This window comes from Apodemus sylvaticus, chromosome 1 (assembly GCF_947179515.1).
Source record: "Apodemus sylvaticus chromosome 1, mApoSyl1.1, whole genome shotgun sequence".
NCBI lineage: Eukaryota > Metazoa > Chordata > Mammalia > Rodentia > Muridae > Apodemus > Apodemus sylvaticus.
The window spans coordinates 111,921,200-111,940,633 of record NC_067472.1 but is presented as its reverse complement, the minus strand read 5'-3'; positions in this window follow the sequence as shown (position 1 = coordinate 111,940,633).

Genomic DNA, 19,434 nt, shown 5'->3' with positions numbered 1-19,434 from the left:
AGCCCTTGCAAGGGAAGCACAAAAATCATTGAAAGAAATTCAGAATACAAAAGCCAATAAGGAGGAAATGCAAAAAACACTTAAAGAAATACAGGAGAACTGTGGTCAACAGGCTGAGGTCATGAAAGAGGAAACACAAAAATCTCTTAAAGAATGACAGGAAAGCACAAACAAGCAAGTGAAGGAGCTAAGCAAAACCATCCAGGATCTAAAATCAGAAGTAGAAACAACTAAGAAAACTCAAAGGGAGACAACTTTGGAGATAGAAGGCCTTGGGAAGAAATCAGGGGAGAGAGATGCAAATATCAACAACAGAATACAAAAGATAGAAGAAAGAATCTCAGATGCTGAAGATACCATAGAAACCATGGACTCAACAGTTAAAGAAAATGCAAAAAGCTTGTAACCCAAAATATCCAGGAAATCCAGGACACAATGAGAAGACCAAACCTAAGGATTATAGGCATAGATGAGAGTGAAGATTTACAACATAAAGGGCCAGCAAATATCTTCAATAAAATTATGGAAGAAAACTTCCCTAACCTAAAGAAAGAGATGCCCATGAATATACAAGAAGCCCACAGAACTCCAAACAGACTGGACCAGAACAGAAATACCTCCTGTTACATAATAATCAAAACACCAAATGTACTAAACAAAGAAAGAATATTAAAGTCAGTAAGAGAAAAAGGCCAAGTAACATATAAAGGAAGACCTATCAGAATCACAGCAGACTTTTCAACTGAGACTATGAAGGCTAAAAGATCCTGGGCAGATCTCATGCAGACTCTAAGAGAACACAAATGCCAGCCAAAACTACTATACCCAGCAAAACTCTCAATCACCATATATGGAGAAACTAAGATATTCCATAACAAAACCAAGTTTACCCAATATCTATCCACAAACCCAGCCCTACAAAAGATAACAGGAGGAAAACACCAATACAAGGAGGGAAACTTCACCCTGGATAAAGCAAGGTAGTAACCTTTCATCAAACCCAAAAGAAGTTAACCAATCAAATTTAAAAAATAACATCAAAAATGACATGAAGTAACAATCGCTATTCCTTAATATCTCTTAACATCAATGGTCTCAATGCCCCAATAAAAAGACATAGACTAACCGACTGGATACATAAACAGGACGCTACATTTTGCTGCATACAGGAAACACACCTCAGGGTCAAAGACAAACACTACCTTAGAGTAAAAGGCTGGAAGACAAATTTACAAGCAAATGGTCTCAGGAAAGAAGCTGGAGTAGCCATTTTAATATCAGATGAAATTGACTTTCAAACCAAAGTCATCAAAAGAGACCCTGAGGGACACTTCTTGCTGGTCAAATGAAAAATACAACAAGAAAAACTCTCAATCCTGAACATCTATGCTCCAAATGCAAGGGCACCCTCATTCATAAAAGAAACTTTATTAAAGCTCAAAGCACACATTGCACCTAACACAATAATTGTGGATGACTTCAACACTGCACTTTCCTTAATGGACCGATCAGGAAAACAGAAACTAAACAGGGACACAATGAAACTAATTGAAGCTTTGGACCAATTAGATTTAACAGACATATATAGAACATTCTATCCTAAAGCAAAAAATATACCTTTTTCTCAGCACCTCATGGTACCTTCTCCAAAATCAACCATATAATTGGTCACAAGACAGACCTCAACAAATATAAGAAGATCGAACTAATGCCATGCCTCCTATCAGATGACTATGGAGTAAAAGTGGTCTTCAATAGCAACAAAAACAACAGAAAACCCACATACACATGGAAACTGAACAATATTCTACTCAATGATACCTTGGTCAAGAAAGAAATAAAGACATTAAAGACTTTTTAGAAAATAATGAAAATGAAGACACAACATACCCAAATCTCTGGGATACAATGAAAGCAGTGCTAAGAGGAAAACTCATAGGCCTGAGTGCCTTCAAAAAGAAAATGGAGAGAGCATACACTAACAGCTTAATGACACACCTGAAAGCCCTGGAACAAAAAGAAGCTATTTCACCCAGGAGGAGTAGAAGGCAGGAAATCATCAAAATCAGTGCCAAAATCAACCAACTAGAAACAAAGAGAACCATACAAAGAATCAACAAAACCAGGAGCTGGTTCTTTGAGAAAATCAACAAGATTGATAAACCCTTAGCCAGACTAACCAAAGGACACAGAGACAGTATCCAGATTAACAAACTTAGAAATGAAAAGGGAGATATAACAACAGAAACAGAGAAAATTCAAAAAATCATTAGATCATACTACAAAAGCCTATACTCAACACAACTGGAGAATCTGGAGGAAATGGACAGGTTCCTAGACAGATATCTGACACCAAAACTAAATCAGGATCAAAAAGATCAACTAAATAGTCCCATAACACCTGAAGAAATAAAAAGGGTCATAGAAAGTCTCCCAACCAAAAAAAGCACGGGACCAGATGGCTTCAGTGCAGAATTCTATCAGACCTTCATAGAAGACCTAAGACCAATACTCTTCAAACTATTCCACAAAATAGAAACAGAAGGAACTCTACCCAACTCGTTCTATGAATCCACAATTACGCTGATACCAAAACCACACAAAGATCCAACAAAGAAAGAGAACTTCAGGCCAATTTCTCTTATGAATATTGATGAAAAAATACTTAATAAAATTCTTGCCATCCGAATCCAAGAACACATCAAAACGATGATCCACCATGATCAAGTAGGCTTCATCCCAGGGATGCAGGGATGGTTCAATATACGGAAATCCATCCACATAATGCAATCCACTACATAAACAAACTCAAAGAACAAAACCATATGATCATCTCATTAGATGCAGAAAAAGCATTTGACAAAATCCAGCATCCTTTCATGCTAAAAGTATTGGAAAGAACGGGAATTCAAGGCCCATACCTAAACATCGTTAAAGCAATATACAGCAAACCGGTAGCCAGCATCAAACTAAATGGAGAGAAACTTGAAGCAATCCCACTAAAATCAGAAACTAGACAAGGCTGTCCTCTGTCTCCATATCTTTTTAATATAGTACTTGAAGTTCTAGCTAGAGCAATTAGACAACATAAGGAGGTCAAGGGGATACAAATTGGAAAGGAAGAAGTCAAATCATCACTATTTGCAGATGACATGTTAGTCTACTTAAGTGACCTGAAAACCTCCACCAGAGAACTCCTACAGCTGATAAACAAGTTCAGCAAAATGACTGGTTATAAAATCAACTCAAGCAAATCAGTTGCCTTCCTATACTCAAAGGATAAGCAGGCTGAGAAAAAAGTTAGGGAAATGACACCCTTCAAAGTAGCCACAAACAATATAAAGTATCTTGGTGTGATTCTAACCAAACAAGTGAAAGATCTATATGACAAGAACTTTAGGTCTCTGAAGAAGGAAATTGAAGAAGACCTCAGAAAATGGAAAAATCTGCCATGCCCGTGGATTGGCAGGATTAATATAGTTAAAATGGCCAAATGGGACATCTGGTTTGTTTCCAACCTCTGGCTATTATAAATGTGGCTGCTATAAACAGAGTGGATTATTTGTCCATATTACATGTTGAGGCATCTTCTGGGTGTATACACAGGAATGGTATAGCTGGGTCCTCAGTTATGTGTAACTTTCTGAGGAACTGCCAGACTGATTTCCAGAGGGGTTGTGCCAGTTTATAATCCCACCAGCAATGTAAGAGTGTTCCTCTTTCTCCACATCCTCACCAGCATCTTCTGTCAGCTGAGTTTTTCTTTTTTTTCTTTTTTTTTAAATTTGATATATTCTTTATTTACATTTCAAGTGTTTTTCCCTTTCCTGGATCCCCCCTCCCCAAAAGTCCCATAAGCCATTCTGACTGGTGTGAGATGGAATCTCAGTATCATTTTGATTTACATTTCCCTGATGACTAAAGATGTTAAACATTTATTTTGTTGCTTCTCGGCCATTAGGGGTTCCTCAGTTGAGAATTTTCTGTTTAGCTCTGTTCCCCATAATTTTAATAGGGTTATTTGGTTCTTGTGAGTCTGATTTCTTGAATTCTTTGTTTATTGGATATTAGCTCTCTATCAGATGTGAGATTGGTAAAGATCTTTTCCCAATCTGATGATTGCCATTTTGTTCTACTGACAGTGTCCTTTGCCTTACAGTAGTTTTACAATTTTATGAGGTCCTGTTTGTTGATTCTTGATCTTAGAGCATAAGTTATGTGTTGTGTTCAGGAACTTTTCCCCTGTGCCCATGTGTTCTAGACTTTTCCCCACTTTCTTTTCTTTCACTAGGATCCATGCTAACTTCTCTGAACAATATCATCTAAGACCTTTCCTGTTAACCTGTGCAGTTTTATGGGCCTGTTTTGGTTCAGTAGACCAATTTTGTGAAGTATTAAGCCTTCTGATAAGATGTGTGCGTGTGTGTGTATGTGTGTGTGTGTGTGTGTGTGTATGTTTGTGTGTGTGTTTGTGTGTGTGTTTGTGTGTGTGTGTGTGTGTGTGTGTGTGTGTGTGTATCTGTGTAAAAGTTTTATGTCAGTTGAATTCTTTGATCACCATCACTCTCTATATATTGGAGATCTGGATTCTCACTAAATCCAACGTTCAGTAATTGACTAATCTGATGGGACAGAAACAACCAGGGATGTGCATGCTTTTGCTTTTTGTACAGAAGGCACTTTTCCATTGTACTGCTCCCCCACCCCTCTCATTACATATTTTATCTTTTAATAAAAATTAATTTAATATTATCACGATCATCATATTGTAGCCAGGCTTTCTTTTCTGAAACTTTGTATGAACAAAACTGACATGGAAAATTGACGACTGTGGGTCTTTTTATAGTCCTGCTATACTTTCATGACATATACCTTCCTCTGTCCAGAGAAATAGCCAGTATCAACATGGGAAGATTCTGCTGAGGCATGACAGATGTTCAAGCTTGGAATGATAAAAATACCCTCAACTCTTCCTTTAGGCTTTATTTGCCTTATTTCTCTGTCCCTTGCAAATTTGAACCTGTCTTGCTCAAAACCATTCCTTTCTAACCAGTTTTCTGTCAAAAAATTGATGAGGTCGTATTTGAACTCTGGTGCTACCCTCTGGATGAACAGAATCCAGTTCCTCTTGCTTCTCTGCATATTTCTATTGTGGTAAGAATCATACTGGCTGTTTTCTAGAATCTTTTTTTTAATATTTTATTTTCTATATTCTTTGTTTACATTCCAAATGATTTCCTCTTTCCCAGATCCCCCCTCCCCATATGTCCCATAAACCTTCTTCTCTCCATCCCTTCTCCAATCACCTCCCTCCTTTTTCTCTGTCCTTATATTCCCTTCCAATGCTAGATCAATCCTTTCCTGGATCAGGATCCTCACCATCCTTCTTCATGGGAGTCATTTATTATGCAATTTGTGCCTTGGGTATTCAGGGCTTCTGGGCTAATTAATATCCACTTATCAGAGATTGCATTCCATGTGTATTCTTTTGTGATTTGGGTTACCTCACTTAGGATAATATTTTTCCAGATCAAACCATTTGCCTAAAAATTTTGTGAATTCATTGTTTCTAATTGCAGAGTAGTATTCCATTGTGTAATTATACCACATTTTCTGTATCCATTCCTACTTTGAGGGGCATCTGGGTTCTTTCCAGCTTCTGGCTATTATAAATAAGGCTACTATGAACATAATGGAGCATGTGTCTTTATTGCATGCTGGGGAATCCTTTGGGTATATGCCCAGGAGAGGTATAGCAGGGTCCTCTGGAAGTCTCATGTCCAGTTTTCTGAGGAACCTCCAGACTGATTTCCAAAGTGGTTGTACCATCTTACAGCCCCACCAGCAGTGGAGGAGTGTTCCTGTTTCTCCACATCCTTGCCAACACCTGCTGTCTCCTGAGTTTTTGACCTTAGCCATTCTGACTGGTGTAAGGTGAAATCTCAGGGTTGTTTTGATCTGCATTTCCCTAATGACTAATGATGTTGAGCACTTCTTAAGGTGCCTCTCGGCCATCCGAAGTTCTTCAGGTGAAAATTCTTTGTTTAGATCATACTCCATGTTTAATAGGGTTATTTGTTTCCCTGGGGTCTAACTTCTTGAGTTCCTTGTATATGTTGGATATTAGTCCTCTATCAGATGTGGGGGTTGGTGAATATACTTTCCAAATTTGATGGTTGCCATTTTGTCCTTTTAACAGTGTCCTTTCCCTTACAGAAACTTTGTAATTTTCTGAGGTCCCATTTGTCAATTCTTGATCTTAGAGCATAAGCTATTGGTGATCTGTTCAGGAACTTTTCCCCTGTGCCCATGTCCTCAAGGGTCTTCCCCAGTTTCTTTTCTATTAGTTTCAGTGTCTGGTTTTACATGGAGGTCCTTGAACCACTTGAAGTTGAGCTTAGTATAAGGAGATAAGAATGGATCAATTTGTATTCTTCTGCATGCTGACCTCCAGTTGAACCAGCACCATTTGTTGAAAAGGCTATCTTTTTTCCACTGGATGTTTTCAGCTCCTTTGTTGAAGATCAAGTGACCATAGGTGTGTGGATTCATTTCTGGGTCTTCAACTCTATTCTATTGGTCCATTTGTCTGTCACTGTGCCAATACCATGCATTTTTTTTAACACTATTGCTCTGTAGTATTGCTTGAGATCTGGGATAGTGATTCCCCCAGAAGTTCTTTACTGGTGAGAATAGTTATAGCTACCCTGGGTTTTTGTTATTCCAGATGAATTTGAGAATTGCTCTTTCTAACTCTATGAAGAACTGAGTTGGGATTTTGATGGGGATAGCGTTAAATATGTATATTGCTTTTGGCAAGATGGCCATTTTAACTATATTAATCCTGGGAATCCAAGAGCATGGCAGATTTTCCACTTTCTGAGGTCTTCTTCGATTTCCTTCTTCAGAGACCTAAGGTTATTCTCATATAGATCTTTTATATGTTTGGTTAGAGTCACACCAAGATACTTTATATTGTTTGTGGCTATTGTGAAGGGTGTCATTTCCCTAACTTCTTTCTCAGCCCGTTTATCCTTTGAGTATAGGAAGGCTACTGATTTGCTTGAGTTGATTTTATAACCAGCCACTTTGTTGAAGTTGTTTATCAGCTGTAGAAGTTCTCTGGTGGAGTTTTTTGGGTCACTTAAGTATACTATCATATCATCTGCAAATAGTGATAATTTGATTTCTTCCTTTCCAATTTGTATCCCTTTGTCTTCCTTATGTTGTCTAATTGCTCTAGCGAGAACTTCAAGTACTATATTAAAAAGATATGGAGAGAGAGGGCAGCCTTGTTTAGTCCCTGATTTTAGTGGGATTGCTTAAAGTTTCTCTCCATTTAGTTTGATGTTGACTATCGGTTTGCTTTAACTATGTTTAGGTATGGGCCTTGAATTCCTGTTTTTTCCAAGACATTCAGCATGAAAGGATGCTGAATTTTGTCAAATGCTTTTTCAGCATCTAATGAAATGATCATGTGGTTTTTTTTCTTTGAGTTTGTTTATGTAATGGATTGCATTGATGGATTTCCTTATATTGAACCATCCCTGCATCCCTGGGATGAAGCCTACTTGATCATGGTGGATGATCATTTTGATGTGTTCTTGGATTTGGTTGGCAAGAATTTTATTTAGTATTTTTGCATCATATTTATAAGGGAAATTGGCCTGAAGTTCTCATTCTTTATTTTATCTTTGCGTGGTTTTGGTATCAGCTTAATTGTGGCTTTGTAGAACGAGTTGGGTAGTGTTCCTTTTATTTCTATTTTGTGGAATAGTTTGAAGAGTATTGGTGCTAGGTCTTCTTTGAAGGTCTGATAGAATTCTGCACTAAAACCATCTGGTCCCGGGCTTTATTTAGTTGGGAGACTTTCTATGACCCTTCTATTTCTTTAGGGGTTATGGGACTGTTTAGATGGTCTATTTGATCCTGATTTAATTTTGGTGTTTGATATCTGTCCAGAAAACTATCCATTTCCTCCAGATTCTCCAGTTGTGTTGAGTATAGGCTTTTGTAGTAGGATCTGATGATTTTTTAAATTTCCTCTGTTTCTGTTGTTATATCTCCCTTTTCCTTTCTAATTTTGTTAATCTGGGTACTTCTCTGTGCCCCTTGGTTAATCTGGCTAAGGGCTTATCTATCTTGTTGATTTTTTTAAAGAACCAGTTCCTTGTTTTGTTGATTCTTAAAAAATGCTCAACTTCATTAGTCATTAGGGAAATCCAAATCAAAACAACCCTGAGATTTCATCTTACACCCGTCAGAATGGCTAAGATTAAAAATTCAGGAGACAGCAGGTGTTGGAGAGGGTGTGGAGAAAAAGGAACACTCCTCCACTGCTGGTGGGGGTGCAAATTGGTACAACCACTCTGGAAATCAGTCTGGCGGTTCCTCCGAAAACTGGGCACCTCACTTCCAGAAGATCCTGCTATACCACTCCTGGGCATATACCCAGAGGATTCCCCACCATATAAGGATATCCCCCATAATAAGGATACATGCTCTACTATGTTCATAGCAACCCTATTTATAATTGCCAGATGCTGGAAAGAACCCAGGTATCCCTCAACAGAAGAGTGGATGCAAAAAATGTGGTATATCTACACAATGGAGTACTATTCAGCCATTAGAAACAATGAATTCATGAAATTCTTAGGCAAATGGATGGAGCTAGAAAACATCATACTAAGTGAGGTAACCCAGACTCAAAAGGTGCATACTCATGGTATGCACTCACTAATAAGTGGATATTAACCTAGAAAACTGGAATACCCCAAACATAATCCATACATCAAAGAGGTACAAGAAGAAAGGAGGAGTGGCCCCTTGTTCTGGAAAGACTCAGTGAAGCATTATAGAGCAAAACCAGAACAGGGAAGTGGGAAGGGGTCGGTGGGAGGACAGGGGGAGAGAAGGGAGCTTATGGGACTTTTGGGGAGTGGGGGGCTAGAAAAGGGGAAATCATTTGAAATGCAAATAAAAAATATATCGAATAGAAAAAAAGAAAAAAGAAAAAATTCATAAGTGAAAAAAAAAAGAAACAGCAAAAAAAGAAAAAAAAGGACAACTAAGTTTCCTTTTCTTAACAGTCTTCAGTTGTTTGAAGTTCTTTGTCAAAACACATAGGGTAAGTCCCATGAGATTTCCCCTTTCCAAGTAAACGGGTCTATTGCTATTGTTACAGTTTAGGTCTTATGTAGATAGTGATGCTTAGTAAGTATGATGCTGTGCAAGCATGACGCTGAACAAGTGTGGATACTTCGCAGGATAACTCCTGCTTGATTAACTTAGGAAAGCTCTGGGCAGCAGGTACAAAGAAATATAAGAGCCAGAGGCCTAGGCAGTCTGTATAAATGTTTTTCCTGGAGAGATGTCCATTTCTTGACCAAAGTTTTATTAAACAATCTAAAGTATTACCACCTTGTTTCTCTTAATCTACTATGTTCAAAGTACTTATTTTTCAGAAAATCTGGGGAAAATAGCCAAGCAGTGTTTTGGACTTAGTCAAGAAAGAAAGAAAATAGCTCATATGTTTTCCACATCTTAATAAAGAACTGCCTTTGAAAAATGAAATGTACAGACACGAGTCGAAAAGAGTCAGATAATTTTTCCAAAGTTTATTTTATCTTCAGTTCAATTCTTGCCATTTAGGTATTTATTCTTGAAATTATTAGTGTTAATTGCTAACCTGACAGAATCTTACATCATCCAAGTGAGAGAGAATCTGAGCATTCTTACTGAGAAATATTTTTTCTTTTATCTTATTTTCTTAATTGTATTTTGATATTATAATTTTTATGCCCAAATCCTCCTATATACCACTGCTTTGTCTTCTTTAAACTCATCTTCTGTTTTCTCAGTAATTGTTATTCATTTATATCAGTATATGTACATGTATATATCTATTACTATATATATATATATAAACTATATACATATATATTACTAAATAAAACTGTGTAGTCTGTATAATGTTATTCCTTTGTATGTTTTCAAGGCTGAACATTTTTAGCTTAACCTTATATGTGTGGCTGTTTCACCTCCATATATTTATGTGTGATATGTGAGCACAGTGTGCTAAGGCTGAGGTTTTAATGGTTCAGAGCAGCTATGTGGGTGCAAGATACTGAAAGAGATCCTATGGAAAAGTAGCCAGTGCTTTTTACCAGTGAGCCACATCTTTATACAGGCATTATTTTGATTTCCCAGATTAGGTGGGGAAAAAACACCCAATGTGAATGGCACCATTGCTTGATTTAGATGCAGGGCTATAAAAATGGTGCAGCCAACACACGCTGCTGTTTTGGCTTTTAATCTCTTTCTTCATTGAGCTATAGGCTCATGTGCAATTTTGTTTCTTTTCCCAATGACTAAAGTCAAGAATGTTGCCAGTATCTTACCACTTAATTTGATGGATGAATATTTCTCTATGTTCCAGTTCACCTTTCAATGTTATATAGATAATAAATGTTGTGGGTAGCACTTTGCATCAAAGCTATAAATTCATATATTATTTATTATGAGATAGATTTCATTAATACTGAACCACAAATGTTCAGTTTCATATAATAATATATGTAAAAAGCAGACCTCTGCATTGACAACAGAGTCAGTCTCATCTAGCAGTCATACGGTACCAGGGCATGCATTCTTTTCAAATGGTTATAGAAATACAATTTTATTTGGATACCTTACAATAGAAGATGGAACAGTAGAGAATGGAAATTGTATTAGCTTTTCTTTGATTTCTTACCCTGATTCTGATAGTGGATACCAGATAAATATTTAACCAATGACTTGAAGACTAGTGTTCCTGTGGGGCAACATACTAATCAGAAGGAGCCCTGTAGCACTGCTTCAGAAACATGATTCTCAACCTTCCTAGTTTTATATTCCTCCTGTTATTTTATCAAAGGACACAGATTTCAGCATGATATAAAAAAGTGTATTACTGTGGGAAAGATACAGCAGTGTTTATAGATTCTGTGTTTTGCTGTTTATCATTGATAGTAAATTTTAAGGACAGGATTACTGCTATAGTGTTGATGGGAAGCAATTTTATATCTCCTGCTTTAAAACAAATAATTCAGTTCAGTTTTGTGGAAATGTAAAATGATACAGATGAGGAAAGGAAAGTTATCACTATGGTAACTGTAAACCCTGAAGATAATAATAACTTTGAAACTGAAGTAGTAGTGTTGTCTGGCAGAGGAGGGAGCAGGAACCAGAAACACTGGTCAAATGATATTAAGGGTGAGGGAGTTTGTGTTCTTTCCAATTGTTTTGAGAACAAGGTGGCTCATTGAGATGCTTTCTTGTATCTACAGGCTTATGCCTATAACTGGTTTTATAAAAAAATTAATTATTGAAATGAAAATATGTCTTCCCTCTCAGACAATGACCTTTATTTGGTGATCATATGTTCCTTGTGCTCGTGAAGTACAAATGAAATTTCCAATTTGAAATATTTACCTCTGGTGTATAGGGACAAAATAGAGCTACTTTTTTTTTTTACCATATATTACTTTTTATTTAAGTATACTATAATTACATCTTCCTTGCCCTATCTTCTTTCAACTCATCCAATCACCCCCTCCCTATTTCTCCCTCTCAAATTTTTGTACCCCTTTTCTTTAATGCTTAATTTACATATACAGACACATATAAATGCAAATATATATATGTATATATATATATACATATATATATATAAGCAACAACATGAATTAAGAAATACTTGAAGTAAATTCATGGGCTAGAGAAATGAGAAGGTAATGGCTTAATGAGATAAATGATTATGCAGGTAAATTAATACAATACTAGTTATAGAAGTGTGATCAGAAAGCTACTGCATCAGACAAATGGATATTATGTTCTAATTCAGGACCCCAAAACTGGTAAGTAAATACAGCCTCAGAAAAGTGACAGTATCCCCCAGGAGCAGATGAACAGGACTTCAGACTGGGACCCAAAGTGATATCAGCTGATGTTTCTCATGTGTGCCTTTTCTTTTCTTGACTTGGCTCATGTCTTTTCCTAGAGTTTGGGTATTCCTGCCATCTGCTATCTGAAAATAATATTATTCAAGTATCAGTTCAAATGTCTCCTATTTTGTGAATCCTTCCTTGCCCTTTCTTCCTGTAGAATCACCCATGCCTCATTCGATAACCATGCAGAACCAGCTACCACTCTATATGGTTGGCAAATACATCTTTTCTTGCTTATGTTTCTCTCTAAATGCTCTTTATGGATGAGAACAATGATTGACAAACAGTAGATTATCCAACCTTTGTTACTTGAATACATAAATGTTTTTCATATTCTATTAAGAATGTTAGTCTTTTATATTTAAGTATTATTGTACTGGCACCATCGTAGAAAAATGCAATGTCTGGTATACAGGATAGACAGATCATTTCTTGAGTGTCTTCCTCATGCAAAGCACATGTCAATAGATTAATACTCCCATTTCTTTCTATGACTATTTCAAAATTATATGACTATTTGAGGGATTGAATTTTAAACATTATTTAAAAAATATTTTAAAAAGTTAAATTTGTCAGTCATTGAAAGTTGTTCCTAAGAGTACACATGGAGGAACCCATGGCTTTGGCAGCATATGTGGTAGAGGATGACCTTGTTGGACATCAGTGGGAGGAGTGGCCCTTAGGCCTCAGGGGATTCGATGCTCCAATGTAGCAGAATGCCAGGGAGGGAAAGAAGGGTGGGAGAACATCCTCATAGACGCAGGGGAGGAGGGATTCCAGGGGGTTTCTGGAGGGGAGACCTGGAAAGGGAATAACATTTGAAATGTAAATAAAATATTCAGTAAAAGAAAAAGAAGAATAAAAAAAATTTGAACTAAATTGAAAAGCATTGTGACATCTTACTGTTGACTAAGTCATAAGTAATTTCAACTGATAATATTAATTCAGGGTAATAATAATTTTTTAAAGAGAAAAAAGATATATGGCATTTAATGAGATGTAACTTTGAAAATACCTTTATTTCTCTAGACTACATAAGTTTAAGACATTCTGTGCGTATACAAGATCAAATACTCTGCAGTTTATGAATTTCACATATTTCGTCTCACTTGAACTTGTCAGTTCTCGATACTGCAGTGGGTGCTCTACCACTTTTTAAAAGCAGTAAGAGTAAGAGTAAAAGAGATGAAATGACTTTTTTAAGAGATGAGGTTTAGATTCAATTTCTCCCAACTCTTGCTCTCTGTAACTGAATTATAGGGACCATCTAGAAAAAATGCCTTGCTATATTCAAAACAACCTCCTAGAAACTCACTGATAGATTAAAACTGTCACCCAGGAGTGGAACATAAAATAATAAGATGAACTACAGGAACACAGTCAGGTGAAAATTATAACTCAAACATAGATGCACACATTAGTGACAGTTTCAAGAGATAGAAATCACTTAATTTCAGTTCTCACATCAATATAGTCCAAATAGTGCTGTTTTCAAGCCATTTTTCCAAACTGGCACAGGAATCAACAATATATATGTTATGTTGATTAATATAATATATATGTTGATTAATAAATGTATGTGATTATTCAATCATGGAATATGATCACAAAATTGTATCTTAAGTGTATGCAGAAGGTGTGCAACAATGCAGAGTTACAGTTAGGTATCAGGAGTGGAAATTTATGACAGTAAAGGACACTGGCTCTGCTACCATCTAGTGCAAGTGCATGCATTTGCAAAATGCACAGAGTCCTTGCTTGTTTCCTGTGATCATATATTGTACTAAATTAGCTCAATAGTCCATATTGAATGTACATCTTTCTACTTGGAAGATGTGTGATTTCAAGTCAATTCCACTACATTCTTTGGCTTAAATTTCCTAACAGTGATAAGTAAAATAAAAGGCAAAAATCATCTGGTTAAGCTATTGTTTCTGAATATGGATGTAAATAAAACTTCAAACTATACATAGCCCTCACAGTGAATATATGACTATTTTTATCAGTGTTGGGAATCCAGTGTTGCCCATGATCAATGATTCTAATATGTCTTATTAGAATAAATATTCAGTCAGTTTTTCTACATTATCTTAGTGTTAGCTCACACTCTATAAACTCAGAAACAATTTCTTCCTTCAGTAATAAGAGTTTGGAAAGCAATAAAGTTCACTGATTTTAACATTTCTCTTATGTGAATAATAGCATATTAGTCAATGCCCCAAATTAAAAAGTAAAAGTCTCAATTCTTCCCTTCTGGAAGAAATAATGTCTTTTGACATAAGAGGGGGTTTTTGCTCAGAATTCTATCAGTTTCACACAGGCTGAGCTCTTATTTGCTACTTTGTGCTCACCGATAAACAATGTGTCTTACATAAAGTGCATGTTTAGGATGAATAAATGGTTTTAACCTCTTTGTATATTATCTCTGAATATGAATTTCTTCTGATGAAACAGAAAAAACAATAACTCACAGTTTGTGTAGTGATCAAATGTTATCAGAACATACAGTCTTTTGTTTGGGAGAGTTACACATTCATCCCTTATATGTGTAGGTACCATTCTGTATTTCCTTACATTCTAGACAGGAAAAATTAGTACAGTATTAATGGATTTGTTGATGTTTAAAAGAAAATGACTATACACAGCAACAAAATCATGCTTGTTCTTAGATAAGTTACTTTATCTAAGTATCAAATTAGATCGTCCAAAGAATTGATACAAACATAAGGTTTTCTAAGTTGTTGTGAGCATTAATTGGGATTATCTAGCACACTGCTTAAGCAGAATGCTTTTAAACTTTCCTAAATTTCGTTCTTTTGTTTTTGTTCTTTTAGTTTTCATGCAAAGAGTTCTGTTTTTTATTGAATTTTTATTGAATATCATCTTCATTTACATTGTCATAGTAAAACCTTTCCCAATTTCCCCCTCCCCAAAGACTCCCAAACCCTCCTCCCATCCCCTGCCTCCACATATATGCCCCTTCATTGGACACACTTTTATCTCCCCCCCTCCCCGTTTCTCTTTGTTGGGCCTTTACTTGACCAAGGACCACTCCTCCCACTCATGCCCAACAAGGCCTTCCTCTGCCACATTTTTGGCTGGAACCATGTGTACCCCTTGGTTGATGGTTCAGTGCTGTCTGGGTGGCTGAAATCATTGTTCTTCCCATGGGGTTGCAAACCCTTTCAGCTCCTCTGGACCACCCTCCAGCTCTTCCACCGGGTACCCCATGCCCAGTCCAATAGTTGATTGCTAACTTCTACCTCTGTATTTGTAAGGCTCTGGCAGGGCCCCTCTGGAGACAACCATGGCATGCTCGTTTTGGTATACACTTGTCATGGTGTCAGGATTTGGTGACTGTTTATATGAATCCCCAGGTAGGGCAGTCTCTGGGTGGCCTTTACTTCAGCCTCTGCTCCACACATTGTCTCCCTTATTGCTCCTGTGAGCATTTTGTTCCCTTTCTCAGAGGAACCATAGCAGCCTTACTTAAGTCCTCCTTTTTCTTGAACTTCCTGCACTTGGTGAATTGTAACTTGTTTATTTTGAGCTTTTGAGCTAGAATCTGCTTAATAGTGAGTGCATACCATGTGTATTCTTTTGTGATTGGGTTACTTTGCTCGGGATGACACTTTCTAATTCCATCCATTTGCCTAACAATTTCATGAATTCATTGTTTTTAATAGCTGAATAGTACTCCATTGTGCATATATACCACAGTTTCTGTATCCATTCCTCTGTTGAGGGACATTTGGGTTCTTTCCAGCTTCTGGCTATTATAAATAAGGCAGCTATGAACATAGTGGAGCATGTGTCCTTATTACATGTAGAAGCATCTTCTGGGTATATTCCCAGGAGTGCTACAGCTGTGTCTGAAGGCAGCACTATGTCTAATTTTCTGAGAAATTGCCAAACTGATTTCCAGAGTGGTTTTACCAGCTTGCAATCCCACCAACAATGGAGAAGTGTTCCTTTTTCCCCACATCCTCTCCAGCATCTGCTGTCCCCTGAGTTTTTGATCTTAGCCATTTCCACTGATGTAAGGTAGAACCTCAGTGTTGTTTTGATTTGCATTTCCCTGATAACTAAGGATGCTGAACATTTCTTTAGGTGTCTTAGAGCCATTCATAGATCTAGAAAGAACAGTTCTCAAATTCATCTGGAATAACAAAAATCCCAGGATAGCAAAAACTATTTTTCACAACAAAAAATCTTCTGGGGGAATCACCATCCCTGACCTTAAGCTCTACTACAGAGCAATGGTGATAAAAACTGTTTGGTATTGGTATGCAGACAGGCAGGAAGATCAATGGAATAGAATTGAAGACCCAGAAAGGAACCCACACACACATGGCCACTTGATATTTGACAAAGGAGCTAAAAACATCCAGTGGAAAAAAGACAGCATTTTTAACAAATGGAGCTGGAGCAACTGGAGGTCTGCATGCAGAAAAATGCAAATTAACCCATTATTACCTCCTTATACAAAGCTCAAGTCCAAGTGAATCAAGGATATACACATAAAACCAGACACGCTGAAGCTTATAGAGGAGAAACTGGGGACAAATCTTGAACACATGGGGACAGGGGAAAAGTACCTGATCAGAACACTAATGGCTTATGCTCTAAGAACAAGAATCGGCAAATGGGACCTCATAAAACTGCAAAGCTTTTGCAAGGCAAAGGACATGGTCAATAGGACAAAACAGCAACTAACAAATTGGGAAAATATCTTTACTAGCCCTATATCCGGTAGAGGGCTAATATCCAATGTATACAAAGAAGTCAAGAAGTTAGTCTGCAGAGAATCAAATAACCTTATTAAAAAATGGGTTACAGAATTAAACAGGGAATTCTCAACTGAAACTTTCCTAAATATTAACCAAAGATTTTGAGAAGCAAAAGGCAATCCATGTGCATATGCAAGATGTATCAAATACCACAAGATTAAGAAAGCTTTAGGATAGTATAAATTCAGGTAGTAGATATGATGGTTTATATGAGATCAACATTAACAATGGCTGACATTTAGTTTGTTCTTTTAAATACAATCTGCATAATAACCATCTACAAACGTTTTCCTGGACAGATCTTGTTTATTAAAGAAAGTAGAGTAGTTTGGAATCTATGCATAGACAACATCCAGTAGTCAGAGAAAGTCACACGTGTCTCTGTTTCTTCTTAAAACACTCTGTTGCTGAAATTTGTGGGGTTGGCTTTATGAATTTATAAGTATGACTATCATGAATAGTGTCAATACCAGAGCTTGTTATATGTCTCTTTCCAAGTCCTATAGTTGCTATCATAAAATTGTTAATAATGTGATCTTAGAATTTATATATTTTTTAATATTTTTATTTTCTATATTCTTTGTTTACATTCCAAATGATTTCCCTTTTCCCAGATCCCCACTCCCCATATGTCCCATAAACCTTCTTCTCTCCATCCATTCTCCAATCACCTCCCTCCTTTTTTTCTCTGTCCTTATATTCCCCTCCAATCCTAGATCAGTCCTTTCCAGGATCAGGACCTTCTCCATACTTCTTCATGGGAGTCATTTGTTATGCGATTTGTGTCTTGGGTATTCAGGGCTTCTGGGCTAATTAATATCCACTTATCAGAGATTGCATTCCATTTGTAGTCTTTTGTGACTGGGTTTATATTTTTAAAATAAATACAGATGGTAACATAAGCCCCTGCTCAGTTATTTTCTGAGACTGCCACAACCTTCTTACTTCATTTTTGATTCTAAAACCCAGAGTTCTGTCCTCTTCCTTATATATCTAATTTAAATCAGTTATGAGTGAGTGAATTTTTTAAAAATATCTCTAAAATGCAAACGTTCATATTGAGTCACATTATTATCATCGTAATACATGTCATCACCTAATGGTTTGTATGATTAAATTCTGTCTACACATTACCCTTTACTTCTGTAACATAAATCTTACCATGTAACTTTCTTTAGAGAAAATTTATGTGGGTTCTTAAAAAGAAGAACAAGTACTGAACTGAGTAAGCACGCGCTCCCATGATTACTCTTTTTCTATCTTTGGATTTTCCATACTTCATTACTGCTTTCGTCCCAGTTCATTTGTCTATGAATGCTTCTTTCTGGTTTAATCTCTGATTACCTCAGCTGTTCTTTCACATTTTAATCCATGCTCACTTTCCTTCAGGAGGCAATCTATAAATGTTTCCAGGGCTCTGTTTTAGTTAGGGTTTTAATTGTTGTGAAGAGACACCATGACCAGAACAATTCATATAAAGGAAAACACATAATTGGAGCTTGCTTGCAGTTTTAGTGGTTTAGTCTATTACTGTCATGGTGGGGACATGATATACATAATGCTGAAGAAGGAACTGAGAGTTCTCCATCTGGATCCAATGTAGCTGGAAGAGACTGACACACTAGCTCTAGCCCAAACATCTGAAACCACAAAGCCCACTCCCAGTGACAGACCAAAAAGGGCATACTTCCTAATAGTGCCACTCCCTTTGGAATTATGGGGGCCATTTTTATTCAAACTACCACAAGATGCTTCCCTGATGTTTCTATTATCCATGATGAAGGCCAGTGTCTTGATAGCATGCATCAAGTTGCTAATTATATGTATACTTCTTTTGTTAATATTTAGCTCGGCTTGCTAGTATATAATAAATTATGTTGTATCTGGATATTCTCACAGTGAATGTTATAGTGAATGCTTAAGAAACATTCATTCATTGAATAAATGAATGTACTTTACCCTGTTTTAGTCAGTGAAACCAAGTAATATACAAACTTACTATGGCATAGTACTCGGTATGGTTAAAAGAAATAGATTAAGATCACATGATATTTGAGTACTGTTTATTTTCTCTTGGTTTAAGTATTCTTCACAACCCACAGATGTGTTGCCTGAGAGCCTGATGAAGCTCTTTACAATTTTATGCAGGAGTATATCCTAGAAAATGGTTTTAATTTAGCTTGTATACAAACTTTTTCTGCATGTATGTATATGAATGTGTTGTGTTTGTATGGGAGTGATATACCACTTGGAAAATGAATTTGTTTTGGTCTTAGAATTAAGTATTTCTTATTACAGTCTTCAATTTCTTTGCAAGTTCATACTTGAGGAGAGATTTTGGAATTCAATACCTCAGGCCACTTCATGGATATATCACATGCAAAGGCAACTTTAGTCAAAGTTCACAAAAAGAAAGTTCTAAGAACTCAGCAGTCAATGAGACTCTTCCCTACAGCAATAATATTTACAAGTGTAGTTTTTGACTTTTGCAATCAGATCATTCATCTGAGGCCTTAGCATTGCCATATTCTAATAATGGACTAATCAGTTAACAAAGGTTTTATGATCTTTGTGTTCACAGGTAAAAATTTTAAACATTTTGTAGAATTAGCTGAAACATCATAAACTAAGTGATATAGTGCCATTCAAAATACATT